The sequence below is a fragment of the Lagenorhynchus albirostris genome, chromosome 10 (assembly GCF_949774975.1).
Source record: "Lagenorhynchus albirostris chromosome 10, mLagAlb1.1, whole genome shotgun sequence".
In the NCBI taxonomy this organism is placed as follows: domain Eukaryota; kingdom Metazoa; phylum Chordata; class Mammalia; order Artiodactyla; family Delphinidae; genus Lagenorhynchus; species Lagenorhynchus albirostris.
This window is the reverse complement of record NC_083104.1, coordinates 11,908,626-11,921,774: the sequence shown is the minus strand read 5'-3', so window position 1 is coordinate 11,921,774 and position 13,149 is coordinate 11,908,626. Positions and strand designations below refer to the sequence as shown.

Here is a 13,149-nt window from a genome sequence, read left to right as displayed (position 1 = left end):
TCACTGGTCACATGTTGCATTTAGTTGTAATGTTTGTTTTAGTCCTTTAAAACTAGATTGTCCTCCTGGCATTTAGTTTTTCCATGACACGGATTTCTTTGAAGCATCCAGACCAGTGGTCTTGTGGAATGCCCCCTATTCTGGGTTTGTCTGACTGTATGCTGAAACATTTTGGGCAAGATCATTTCACAAGTGATATTGTGGGTTTCTTATAGAATCATATCAGGATGTAAATAGTTTCTGCTTGTTCCAGTATTCTTGATGGTAAATTTGACTACTTGGTTAATGTGGATGATTGCCATATTTCTTCACCGTAAAGGTCCACTTTCCACTTCGTAATTAGTGAGTAGTGTGGGAGGTGATTTTTAAGGACCATGTGAATATCTTTCTTCCCATCAACATTTCGCCCAGGAGGTTTGGCATTTATTGATATCTGCCTAAACACATGTTTACAGCAGAAGCTGCAAAACGGTGATTTTCTAATTTTATTATTCCTTCTACATGTATTAGCTGAAATCTTCTGTAAGGAAAAGCTTTCTGTTTTTCTTTTGACAGATTGCCTTTCATTTCAAAACTGGGGTAAAATAATGAGGAGTTTCCCAAGATTTCTTCAAGTCCCTAGGTCTAGCTTGGCTACCAGAGTAGTTGAGGGTGATAGTCCTACAGATGGGAGGCAGGAGATGGGGGAAATGTCTGAGATGGTAAGAAAGCCCTGGTTCTGCATGCGTCACAGGAAGATAATGGGTAAGAAAGCAATAGTGCTCTTGATTTGCTTACGTGGTTCTTGATAATGTTGGCTGCGATAATCAGAGATGGTATAGCTGTCACTTTCATATAGTTTAAAGTTGTAGTGAGAGCTTAATTTTTGCATTCTTCTGTGGCTATTATGCTGCCTCCCCGATTTTATATCATTGACAATTTGCCCAGATTCCCTCCACATGCAAGGTTACTGACCAGGATTCTCTTTTAAATTCCAGAGATGGGACAGCAAATATAGGGCCTCTCCCTGTTCATGCCTTTTCCTAGCCTCAGAGGATGCCCAGAGCCTGGGCTCAGGAAAAACACCTTACTTTTCCTAGCTCCATGCCAAATTGGTCTCTCTTCTGCTCTTGTCCAAATGCCAACTGCACTTTTTCCATCTCAGGTAGGGCTGCTATGTTTGTGCATCATTTCTTCTGGCCATCCTTATAGTTTCGACAGTGAATTAGCCAATAAATGCTGTGCACCTACTCTGTATACAAAGCTGAGCTACATGCTACACAAATATAGGACCTGGTCGCTATCTTCAAACAGTCTATCTGGTTGGAAAGACAACATTACAAAAAGATGGAGCTAAAAGACAATCTAGTCTTGTAGGGGTATCTATGAATGAGACTGGGGGTGTTGGCACAAGAAATTTCAAGAACTGGTGCTAAAATTGTGAGCATCTGTGTTGTGCTGGGGCAAAGTGTCCATGGGTTTTATAAGATTCTCAAAGAGGACTGTGACTCCATCCTTCCACCACAAAAAGTAAATAATGACCAAGAGAGAACAGTTGGAAGATTGGCTATATAGTAGCTAGTTCTCTTTACTGATAGTAAATGTAGTACACATGTAGGTAACACAACAGGGCCCAAAAAAATACATCAAATTCTCTGACTTCAGTGTCAGTCATTCTGTGTTGCCATTTAAGAGTGATTTGGAGAGCTATTAATGAAAGTACTCAAGGCTCACTGTGACATTTGCCTGGGAGAAAACTGGGACTAATGCTGCCCGAATAATCTGAAGTTTGGTTTGGAACTGAGTACTATATCATGACGCATCAACATTTTCCCCATGCTTGTGGATAAGGCTCTCTTGGTACAGCTACGGTGAGCTTGCAACGCCAATCATGTCCAATGACTCATTTGATCTGGTGAACTTGGCAGGGCAAGGATTATTGGCTTTACTCATCAAAAAAACTGAGCCTCTGCACAGTTAGGTGACTGGCCACAGCTACATGGATATTAATGGTGCACCTGGGTGTCACACCCATTTTTTTCCCATTCTTTGCTTTCTCCAGCATATCTTGCTGTGTTAATCAGGGTAGCATTTGAGGGTGGGCTTCTCGGAAGATTAATTCAGTTGCAGTTTTCAGCTAAATACCGCTGACGAGAACCTGTTTCTATTTGCGGGGTTTCCCTGGGGTAGGCTGGTGTGCTAGTTTTGGACGTTCTTCAGACTTCTGCTCAATCTGTGATAGTATCCTGACTGTAAAGCTCTCCTACTTTCCTGCATAGGGCATTTTCAAGGGCAAAGTCATAAATGGCAACTTTCAGGGCTGGTCATCTTCTCAAGTTGGATCTCAAGAATCAGATTCTTGGTGTTCTAGACCAGCACTGTCCAGTAGCATATGATATAAGCCATATATGTAATTTTGAATATTGTGGTAATACCATAAAAAAGTAAAAAGCAGCAGGTGAAATTAATTTTTATAATCTACTTATCTCAATATATCCAAAATATTATCATTTCACCACGTGATCAATATAAAAATTATTAATGAGATATTTTGATTTTTTTGTCCTAAGTCTTTAAAGTTCAGTGTGTATTTTATACCTACTTCACATCTCAGTTACAAGTAGTCACATCGTAAGTGCCCGAATGCCTAGTGGCTACTGTATTGGAAAGCACAGATCTAGAAACTTCTACCAGGAAAAAAAATACAGCAAAGACAAAGAAGCCCCCTTCCCTCTATGGATAATGGCGAATGAAATGGGCTGTGGTCCTTTTATCGGGAATTCAATCATCAGTCATACTCCATCATAGAGAACCTCTGTGCAGCATAGCAAATTTCGCAAAACTACTTTCTAGTGATCCAGTAGCTTCCAGAACCTGAGGCCAGTTGCAAAATGTTGAATAGGACCATTCATACACATAGGTAGAGGAAACAGTCTATGACGCAAATGGGCTACAAGGTTTGTGTGCTCAAAAAATATGTTCATCTAGCTTTCCACATGCCTGCCACACCTCCTGTCAAAACACCTTTTTAAAATGAACATTTTTTTTGCATATCTAAAAAAATGCGCAGACAGAGGACTAAGGCCTGCTGCATTAGGAGTGGTAGGGAATACAAGCATAAATAAAATATGGTCCGTGCATTTAATGAAACTTGTGGTCTGGGTGGGAAGACAGTGGAGAAAGCAGTTAAAGGTCAAGTGTCCACTATATGGTGAGGATGAAAATCACCCAACTCCAGCCCTCAGACTTGAGCAAATTTCCTTCAGAAAATCCACGTTAAAATCCCACTGTGTTTCTGAATTAGAAGCACAGGGTAGGGTGCTTTAGTATTTACCAGTTATTTACCAGTTATGTCAGCATAGAGCGATTTGTTGAATATGAAAAGCAGAACAAAAAACCCTTTAGAAATAGAACAGATTGTTTTCATGGAGGAAGAGAGGGGACAGATGGGAAAGGTTTGAACCCCTTTGTTGTGACAAGATGGGGGAGCTTCCTGCTGATGGGAGGGGTAGCTTGAGGCATTAGGCAGAAGCCTGTGGTGTCCAGCGACCAGAGGATGATGCTGAAAGAGAGGAGGGGACAAAGGTGAATGTGATAACCATTCCTGGATGATTAAACACTTATATGCGCAAATACAGCACATATGTTTACATTGGGGAAGCTGTGGAGGGCAGTAGTAAAAAACCAAGGTTTGGGAGTCAGACAGCCTACTCCCTGTGTGACTTTGGGGAAGTTACTTAACCTCTCTGTGCCTCAATTTTCTCATAAGTAAAAAAAGGTTCATTAATAGGATTTGATGAGGTAATGTACATAAAGAGTTTAGAGTAATGCCTGGCACATGGCCTGTACCCAATAAATGTCAGTAATTATTATTAGTTTTGGCATTATTATGTCAGTAATAATTATCAGCTATGCTGCTCCCCTAATTTGTTTCTGAAGTTTCATAAGACTGTTGACTCTGTATCAAGCAAACTTGACAGAAAGTTGGCAAATTCTAATGATTTTCTCCCTCCAAGATGGCAAAACTCGGGCAAAGAGATAAAAATGACTTGCCCAAGGGCTCGAAGGCTGCTCCCAAAATGGGGAGGGAGGCCGTTTAAGGCAGTTGTGATGGATTTCCCGAAAGACAAGGACTTAGTACACTTACAGGCTGGACTTGGAATCCAGGCTGCACTACTTAATTGACGGTGTCATCTTGGGAAGTTACTTGATTTCTTTGAGCCCTCAGTTGCGCGTCTGTCAAATAGGGATAATAAATATGCCTAGGGTTGTTAAAACTGATGAAAAGTGCATGTGGGCTGGGCTCAAAATCAGTCTCCCCAATTATTATTATTGCTATTGCTGTTGTAGCAGATCCTATGCGGCAGTAGGCAGTGCCTGTCCGGAACACTGCGATGTGTTTTGGCTCACCACCATACTCCAGTGCCTGGCACAGCGCCTGGTACCCAGTAGACTCTCAGGAAACGTTTGAGGAATGAACGCACATCTTCTGAGGCTGACTTGCCCTACTTGTAAAAGCCGCAGCCAGAAGCTTATAGCCAGGCATCACTTAGCAGTGAGCTGAAAGCCACCTTGTCCCTGAAGCCCCTGTCGGAGCTGCTGGAGGGCGCCCCGCCTGGACGCGCATCTTTGTATGAGCTTCTCTCTCCACAGCCCTTATTTTTCTGGTTTGCGGTTTATTTACTTAAGCATTTACAGCTCCCGGGAGCAGAGGGGCTGCCTGTAGCAGGGTCAGGACCGAGGTCGCGGTTTGTATTTATTTTCTGCCTCTCAATCTCAGCGCTGGCAAGTCACAACCCGGCTCCTTTATTTGTGCACCGAGAGGCTTGCGTTTCTTTACCTCCTGCGGGGCGAGGAAACACACAAGCAGCTCGGGCTCAGGAAAGTGTTCTCAAGCCACTTGCCTCTGTCCCCGCTTGCACTGCTCCCAGACTTAGTTTTCTGTGCAAACCCGAACAGGGCAGAGCAGATTAAATAAAGACAACCTCGCGCCTTTAATCCTTGACCGCAAACACTGGCGTTTTTGTGCCCTGGATTTCTGAAATTCTTGGCTCGGGGACTCAAAGCGGGGGAAGGGTGGGTAACAGCTTGTAAAAACTTCCCAAAACAGAAATCCGAGCTCCTCCCCGCCCTCTGCTCCCAGTGACACCTGGGTTCTAGGGAAAGAGGGCAGCCGAAGGAGGAGAGTCCCCAAGGGTTGGGGGCGCCCCCAGAGATGGTTTTGGGTCGCGGGCTCCAAACCCAGCCGTCTCTCAGACCCGTGCTCGTTTTGAAGCCCGGACTCTCGGCTGGACGCCCCTCCCTGTCCCGGCGTGCGTCTATTTAGAGCCCAGCCCGGGAGCCTATAGGATTCTGGGACTTGTAGTTCATCCTCCCTGCCCCAGGCACCGCCGCGACCCCGGCCTCGGACTACATTGCCCAGGGAGCTTCCCGGCCTATATAAGCTGCCAGGAGCCGCTTCTCAGTGCAGTAACCATGTGGATGAGCTGCTGAGGCGCTTCCTCAGGCTTGCTGGGGTGGGAGGAGAGGAGGAGGAGGTGGTGGTGGAGGAGGAGGCAGAGGGTGGAGAGAGAAAGCTCACGCCGAGAGGAGGTGTGGGTGTTCCGCTTCCATCCTCGCGGAACGAGCTCCCTCTTCGCGGACATGGGATTACCCAGCGGCTGCTAACCCCTCTCCTCGCCCTCCTCCTCCACAGCGGCGTGGCTCCCCGGGCACCAAGGTAGCGGCTGGGGCCGGGCAGAGGGCGCGGGGAGTTGGTACTGTTCCCCCGGGGGCAGAAGTTTTTGCCTCGCTCTCTGGGAGTTCTTGGTGGATTTGCACGCACTTGCATGCATTTAGAGGTTCTTTTACAGAGGGCATTTTGGGGGGGTTCATCTGAGGTTAAAAAAATTCTGAACTCCATCGACTGGCTTTGAGGGCTGCCCATTCTGGATTGGAATGGCATTCCCCCAAGTTGGAAACTGTTGCAGCTGCTGCAGGAAACAGTTGTTTTGTTTTTTTTTTTTTTGGGGGGGGGAGGTGTGTGCGGGGGTGTCCTGTGTGAGTCCGCTGCAGGAAACAATCTTTCTTAAAATGTAGCCGTCCCTCGTGCTGCACGGTTGGGAGAATAATGCGTGTACTGGGGCCCCAGTGGGGAGGTTTTAAAAAACGGAAGAAAACCCCGGGAGCGGTGAGGGATGAAGTGTGGACGAAGCTCACGCCCGATGAGGATACTTGGCCTCCGCTCTGGGAAACAAGTGCTTTGGGATCTGCCAAACACTTCGCTTAGTTTCAGCCCCTCGGCGCGTTCGAAGTTTGTGCGCACTTAGTCTCACCTGTCAGTTATATATTGGAAACAAATAAGCGAAGTTACCTGTAATCCTCACTTAAGTGATCCCACCAACCTACCTGTCAGATTTGGTGGTGGTGGTCGTGTGTGTGTGTGTGTGTGTTGCGGGGGCAGCGGGGTTGTCTCTCCAGGAAGGAGTCTAAGGAAAGTGGAAGTGTGGAATTTGAAAATTTCTCTTAGGCACCCACATCTGGCCAATCTCATATTGTCTTCCTTCTTTCTCATTATTTAGGAGCTGACTACGGGGGGAGCCAGACTCCCACTCCTGGCTGGGCGTGTTTTGGCAACAGAGTGCCTGACCCGGGTCAGGTGAGTGTGGAAGCCTGAGAGCTGTAATCAATTAGGAGTTTTTGTCCTAAGCCTATTTAAGTTCCCTCTAAAGAGTCATGGAGATGGGGAGTAGGAAATAAAAGGAAACTTCATAGCTCAGTCTCCAAAATTTGTCACTGCCTTTGGTGAGGGCTTTAGGGAGCGGATGAGATCCAGAGGGCAGTCCTGCCTAGTACTTTTGGCCCTAGCTCAGAAGTGAAGCAGCCTGAAGGTTTATGAGAGGAGGGGAAAAAAAGAAAAACATTAAACGGACCAGTAAAAGGGATGCCCATTGGTGACGTGAGAATTGAACTTGCCAGGTGGTGTGCTGATGATTTAAATTCTGAAGGATACAGTGTATTTCATCTGCCAAGATATGTAAGCAAAAATTATCTGCTTCTCTCTTTCAAAATAGTCACTTTCTTTTTTCTTACTGTGAACGTGTGTTTAATCAGAGTAGATTGGGTTCCAAGAAATGAAAGTGGTTGCTGGCAAACTGAAAGAATTAGAACTTTAAAAAGGGAAGTTGTTGAAACATAAGATAATAGCATCCAGCCCTTGACTTGAAGCCACTTGAACATCAAGGAATCTGGTGGATTCCTATGGTTTAGGTGCCTGTCATGGGATATGAGCTTAGAGCAGCATTTAACTGTAAACACAAGCAGCTCCTATTTTTTTCCTCCCCAAATGTTCAGACTGCACTTCACGAGAAGGAGGTTTCAACGGGTGCACATACATCCTCATTGCTGCAGATTTGAGCATCACAAGTTTTTTCTTCTGAAATGGTCAGGAAGAGGGTAAATGATAGGGTAATATGGGTGGGGGGACTGGGTCTTCATAACTTCTTTAACATTCTAAATATTTAGCTGTTCCCTGGGCTACAATCTTCGGGCTTTGCTAATTAGAAAAGAAAAGTCAGACATTTCATTATAGTAGTATTGTGCTTTTGTTTCCTGTTGATAAGCTCCTCAGGAGTGCTCGTGGAGTGGGAAGGATTTGGATGTGTGAGGTCTACTTCCTTCTTGGAGTTTTCTTGACTCGTATGGCTACGTGGGCACTCATAAGGCCAAGGATTGGGTTCAGGTCCCCTCTTCAGAGTAAGGTGCAGGCAGGGAGAAAGTGGTCTCTTCTCTGGTTGCTAAAAATAATAATGCCCATTAAGTACTTGTAAGCCAGGTCCAGAGCCATACATCACAGAAACCCTGTGAGTCAGGTACAGGTGAAGAAGCTGAGGTGCAGAGAGTGAAATCACTTGTCCGGTAACTAGCACCCAGTGGATGCAAGATATAACCCCAAGGTTTGGGACTCTGCTGCTTCCCACAAATGCACCTAGGTTTGTGGGGGGATAAGGGGTTACCTGGGAAAAGTGGTAAACTTATTGCTGTCGATGAATAACTTTTGCTTGTGTCCCACCAAACGATGAAGGAACAAAGTGACCTTGATGTAAGAAGAAAACGATGTAGCCATAGATGTAGGAATAAAAGACTGTGGCTCTTTGAGGAGGTCTTAGGTGTTGTACTGAGTTCGTTTTGGTAAGCTGTGTGCTGCAAGTCTGCATGAGGAGAATAAAAGAAACCAAACCAAACCACAAGGAACGTTGTTTAAGTTCATCATTGGGTTTATCTCACACCTGAAATCCATCTTGATTGTCTACATCAAGGCATCTGAGCAGGTTACAAGAATCAGGTGTTTCTCCATTTGAATACTTCGAAAGTTTAAATTGCAGTGAGTCTAAACTGTGAAATGTTGATGTCTTTTCATGTATCCTTCAGTTTGCTTTGTGGCCAGTTGTGTAAGAACACTTTTCTTTTTCGTTTCTTACTTTTGCTTGCGTGTGTGTGTGTGTTGAAAGTATAATCTGCTTTTTGAATAATTCAAATTGGAACAGAATATCCTATCAAGATTTCCTTATCAGGCAGGGAAAGTTCTTCATGCTGGTAATGAATTACTCCTGGCCTCCAGTTTGGTACTCATGGAAGTTGTTTGGGGTTGACAGTGGTGTTATCCATTTAAACACAGCGGTTGCCTTTTGGAGGGAGTTAGCACCTTTTCTTGAGGAAGGAGAGATGGAGTGGTTGCTTAGAGAAGAAATAGGCGAACTGAAGACAGATCTGTTGCCTTTTATCTCAAAATATTTTCAGCTGAGGAAGACCGTAGTCTTAAAGAGAGAAAGAAACTTCTAATACAATGGTATACTAACAACTGACTTCCACAGCAAAAACCCAAATGGCTTTTTAGCTCATTTGTAATGATTTCATGGAAAATCTGATTTCTTTACAAGCAGCTCTTAAAAAACAAACCAAAATGAAGCAACAAACACCAAATTTGAACAACAGAAAAAAGTCAAAGAATTAAAATTAGGCCTGGAGTTAGGTTTTTAGGTCAAGCTGCTCTTGGGCACGTCTAATTAAGGAGTCTACCCAAGGCCAGTGCCCCATCTTTTTGCTGTTGGTTTGATCTTTTAAATAAAACACATTGGTTTCACAGGCTCTTTCTTTAGTAACTGGAAGTACATGCGATTTTTTAGTTCACTAAGTTTTTGCCCAGCTCTTTTTTTTTTCTCGGTACGCGGGCCTCTCACTGTTGTGGCCTCTCCCGTTGCGGAGCACGGGCTCCGGATGCGCAAGCTCAGCGGCCATGGCGCACGGGCCCAGCCGCTCCGCGGCATGTGGGATCTTCCCAGACCGGGGCACGAAGCCGTGTCCCCTGCATCAGCAGGCGGACTCTCAACCACTGCGCCACTAGGGAAGCCCTGCCCGGCTCTTTTGATGAAATGAATTAAGGCTTGAAGTCAGGGACAGGAATGACATAATTTCCATGATTCCTACCAATTGTCATAGTGTTTGTGGTTCTGAGGTTATTGCTAATGAGGATGAGCTGAAACCATCACCCACTGAGCTTTTCCTCCTGTTGAACTATGTCCAGGTTCCTCCCTAAACTGGACATTGTTTAAGGCACTTGGTATGATAAATCTATTCTAGAAACTCTAATGGCTGTTTAAGTTGTGGTTCAAATATTTTATTCCTTCATTCAACAAACTTTGAGTACCTGCTGTGTGCCAGGGTGTGTTCTAGATGCTGGGGATGCAGCGATGAGAGTCCTATTCCTAAGAGGCTTAAATCCTAACTGGGAGTAGGCAGCCAATATAATAAGTACTGTAGTGTGATACGTAGTAAATGCTATGGAGAAGAATAAAGCTGGGTGAGGGGTAACGGAAGACAACAGTGTTGGTGAGGAAGTGGAGAAATTGGGACCTTTGTGCACTGTTGGTAGGAATATAAAATGGTGCAGCCGCTGTGGAAGACAGTATGGCTGTTCCTCAAAAAATTAAATGTAGAATTACCAGGTAACCCAACAATTCCACTTCTGGGTATATACCCCAAAGAGTTGAAAGCAGGGATTCAAACATTTTTGTATACCCATGTTCATAGCAGCGTTATTCACTATAGGCAAAAGATGGAAACAAGCCAAATGCCCATTGACCCATGAACGGATAAACAAAATGTGGTATATCTGTACAGTGGAGTATTATTTGGCCTTAAAAAGGAATGAAATTCTGATACATGCTATAACATAGGTGAACCTTGAAAACATTCTATTAAGTGAAACAAGTCAGATGCAAAAGAACAAATAGTGTATGGTTCCGCTTAGAAGAGGTTTCTAGAGCAATAAAGTTCTTAGAGACAAGAGGCAGAATAGGGGTTGCCCTGGGCGGGGCTGCTGGGGAATGGGGAATGTGTTTAGTGGGTACAGTTTCCTTTTGGGAAGATGACAAAGTTCTGGAAATGGATTGTCGTGATGGTTGCAGAATAATGTGAATGTACTTAATGCCTCTGAATCATACACTTAAAAATGGCTAAAATGGTAAAATTTGTGTTATATATGTATATTTTACCACAATAAAAAGAAAAAAATGATAACAGCAACAGAACAGTAAAGGGGTTAAGGGAGTACTCTGGGAGATCAGGAGTCATGGAAGGTCTTTTTTTTTTTCTTCTTTTGACTTCAGTCTCTTTATTTTCAGTTTGCGTTTTGTTATTTATACCTGCAATGCGAAAACGTTGTGATCAGTTTCTCATCTCTGTTTATGGTTGTGGTAATAGGGAAATCGATTGTTAAATTGGTCAGCTCAAACTGTACTCATTTACCTATTATGCCTCCTTGTCTCTCTCTCTTATTTTTTTAAAAAATTTTTGTTGATTTGCAATGTTGTGTTAGGGAAGGGCTGTTTAACACGGTGGCATTTCAGCAGAGATCTGAAGGAAGTGGGTGGGTGAGCCATGTAGGTGTCTGGGGGGTGGATGTTCCAAAGGGCCAGAGCAGCCAGTGTAAAGGCCCTGAGATGGGAGCAGGTGGGGCCTGTTAGAGGAAGGACAAGGAGGCCAGGATGGCTGCAGCTGAGGGAGAGTGCCAGGTGTTCAGGTGGGAGAGGGAATCGGGAAGATTGTGCAGGGGCCAGGTGTTTGCCGGTATGCAATGATTTGTTTCCCCGAGGATTTGTAAACTTGCACAGAATTCTCTGGTTCTCGGCATCACTAAACCACCTTGTCCTTTCCAAAGAGGCTTTGGTGAGGCTGGCAGGATCACATACCAGCTTGGAACTTGCTGGGGGATAAAACCCAGATTTCTAGACTGTCTGGTTAATCACCTGATTTACTTGGGATTGTAATTCACTTCAGGAGGAAAGGCATCTTTGATAAAAGAGGTGAACGTACTGTTAGCTTGAATAACAAAACAAATTCTAAGAACCTAATGATATTCCTGGGGGTTTATCTTCAACACAAACCTTTTGTGCCCTGTGGCTACCCTGCAGTCTGTCTAGTCTCATTTTAAGGAATTACACAAAGAGCACTCATGCTCTGCTATCTAATATCCTTTGGGGATATGAAGTTCCTTCTAAGTGATTCTCCCTGATGAGTGGAGTGGACCCCTCAATGTGTACAAACGTGTAACAAAAATACATTTTGTTACTTATTGTGTAAGATGTACGTATTCAGTTGTAAAACCTTAGGAAATATAGGCAACAAAACAAAAGCAGTCACTTCCAATCCTACCATCTAAGATTAGGGTTTCAAACGTTCCCTCTATGTATAGACATATAAAAATTACATGTATGTTTAAATTTTGTGAAAAGGGACTCATACCTCCTGTTTGATTCCTTGCCTTTTGCATTCTATATTGTGAACATATTTTCTTCTTAATAAATAGACATCTGAGTCATTTATCCAGAGGGGGCTGTACGTTTGATGGGATTTCATTGGAATGAGGACACGTATGGAATCACTAGGGTAAAAAAAAAAGTATATCATTCAGGTTTCATCACTGTCATAGAGTCCAGGTTTTCTCATTCAGTTTGTACTGTTTTTAAGAATGTAAAAAAGAGTGGATATGTGTATATGTATAACTGATTCACTTTGCTGTACACATGAAACACATTATAAATCAACTATAAATCAAAAAGAAATAAGGAGAAAAGAATAAAAAAAGAAAACGAAATGGAAGGTAAAACACTATTCAAATGTCAGTTACCACATTACAGGGGTAAAGCCTAGTTATCATGTATTTAAATAAAAAATTTCTCATTGGTTCTGCAAAGTAACCTAATCCCCTGAGGGGTTAGAGCCAGGCACTCTTTTGTTTGCACTTAACAGGAAAACTTTACTCTAGAAAATTGGAAATACATGAAGTAGTAGCGATCTTAGTATTAGGAACCCCTCTTTACTCCTTACTCACCCTCCATGGTTATCAGTTCATGATCCATACTGTTTTATCCACATTCTCATATACTCTTCCCTCTCTTCTTGGATGGTATTGAAACAAATCTCAGATATACCAGTTCATCTATATTTTAGTATATATCTCTAGTATTGGGATTCTTTTAAAAAAAACAAACAATCACGATACTGTTGTCCATCTCAAGGGGAAAAAAAGCAAATTTTAAAATTGCATCTGTGTTCTCACTTCCTTAATTTAAATAAATTTATTATTTCAACATATATATAATAATAACAGATATGCATACTTCAGCAGTTTGTTTGAATTAAGAACCAAATAAGGTCGATACATTGCAAATGGTCACTGTGTCTTTTAATCTATGTATTTCCTCGACCCCTCTTTTCTTTCCATGCATTATTTGGTTGTTATTAAAGAAACTGGGTGATATCTTTTCCTACAGTCTGCATTTTGCTGACTGCATCAGTGTGGTGTAGTTGAACATGTTCCTCTGTCCTCTATATTTATTATATTTGTGTTTAATTTGATAGTTAGATGCAGAGGCTTCATCAGAGTCACGCTTTTTTTCCCCCAAGTCTACTGTGAGCTTCACTCACGGGCGTGTGTGGTATGTCTGGACATGCTTTCTTGTGATTAGCGTCCAGGGATGCTGATTGCCTCAATCCATTAGTTCAGCTGGACTTGTAACACTCCTAATTCTATTTCTGGTTCATTTATTAGCTGGAATATTTTATGACATGAAATTTCCTCCACTTAGTGTTTGGTTTCCTGGGGTAAAGTTTCATAGATATAAACAAAAG

The 13,149-nt window shown here is 43.2% G+C and overlaps 1 protein-coding gene across 1 annotated transcript in view; it reads left to right on the top strand.

Moving 5' to 3' along the window:
• Nucleotides 1–5,567: 5,567 nt before the first annotated feature.
• Nucleotides 5,568–13,149, top strand: part of ITPR1 (inositol 1,4,5-trisphosphate receptor type 1) — a 318,159-nt gene continuing 310,577 nt past the window's right edge. The window contains exons 1-2 of the mRNA XM_060161317.1: nucleotides 5,568–5,698; nucleotides 6,540–6,616. The gene's annotated coding sequence lies outside the window, so the exon portion shown is untranslated. The remainder of the gene's footprint in view (nucleotides 5,699–6,539; nucleotides 6,617–13,149) is intronic.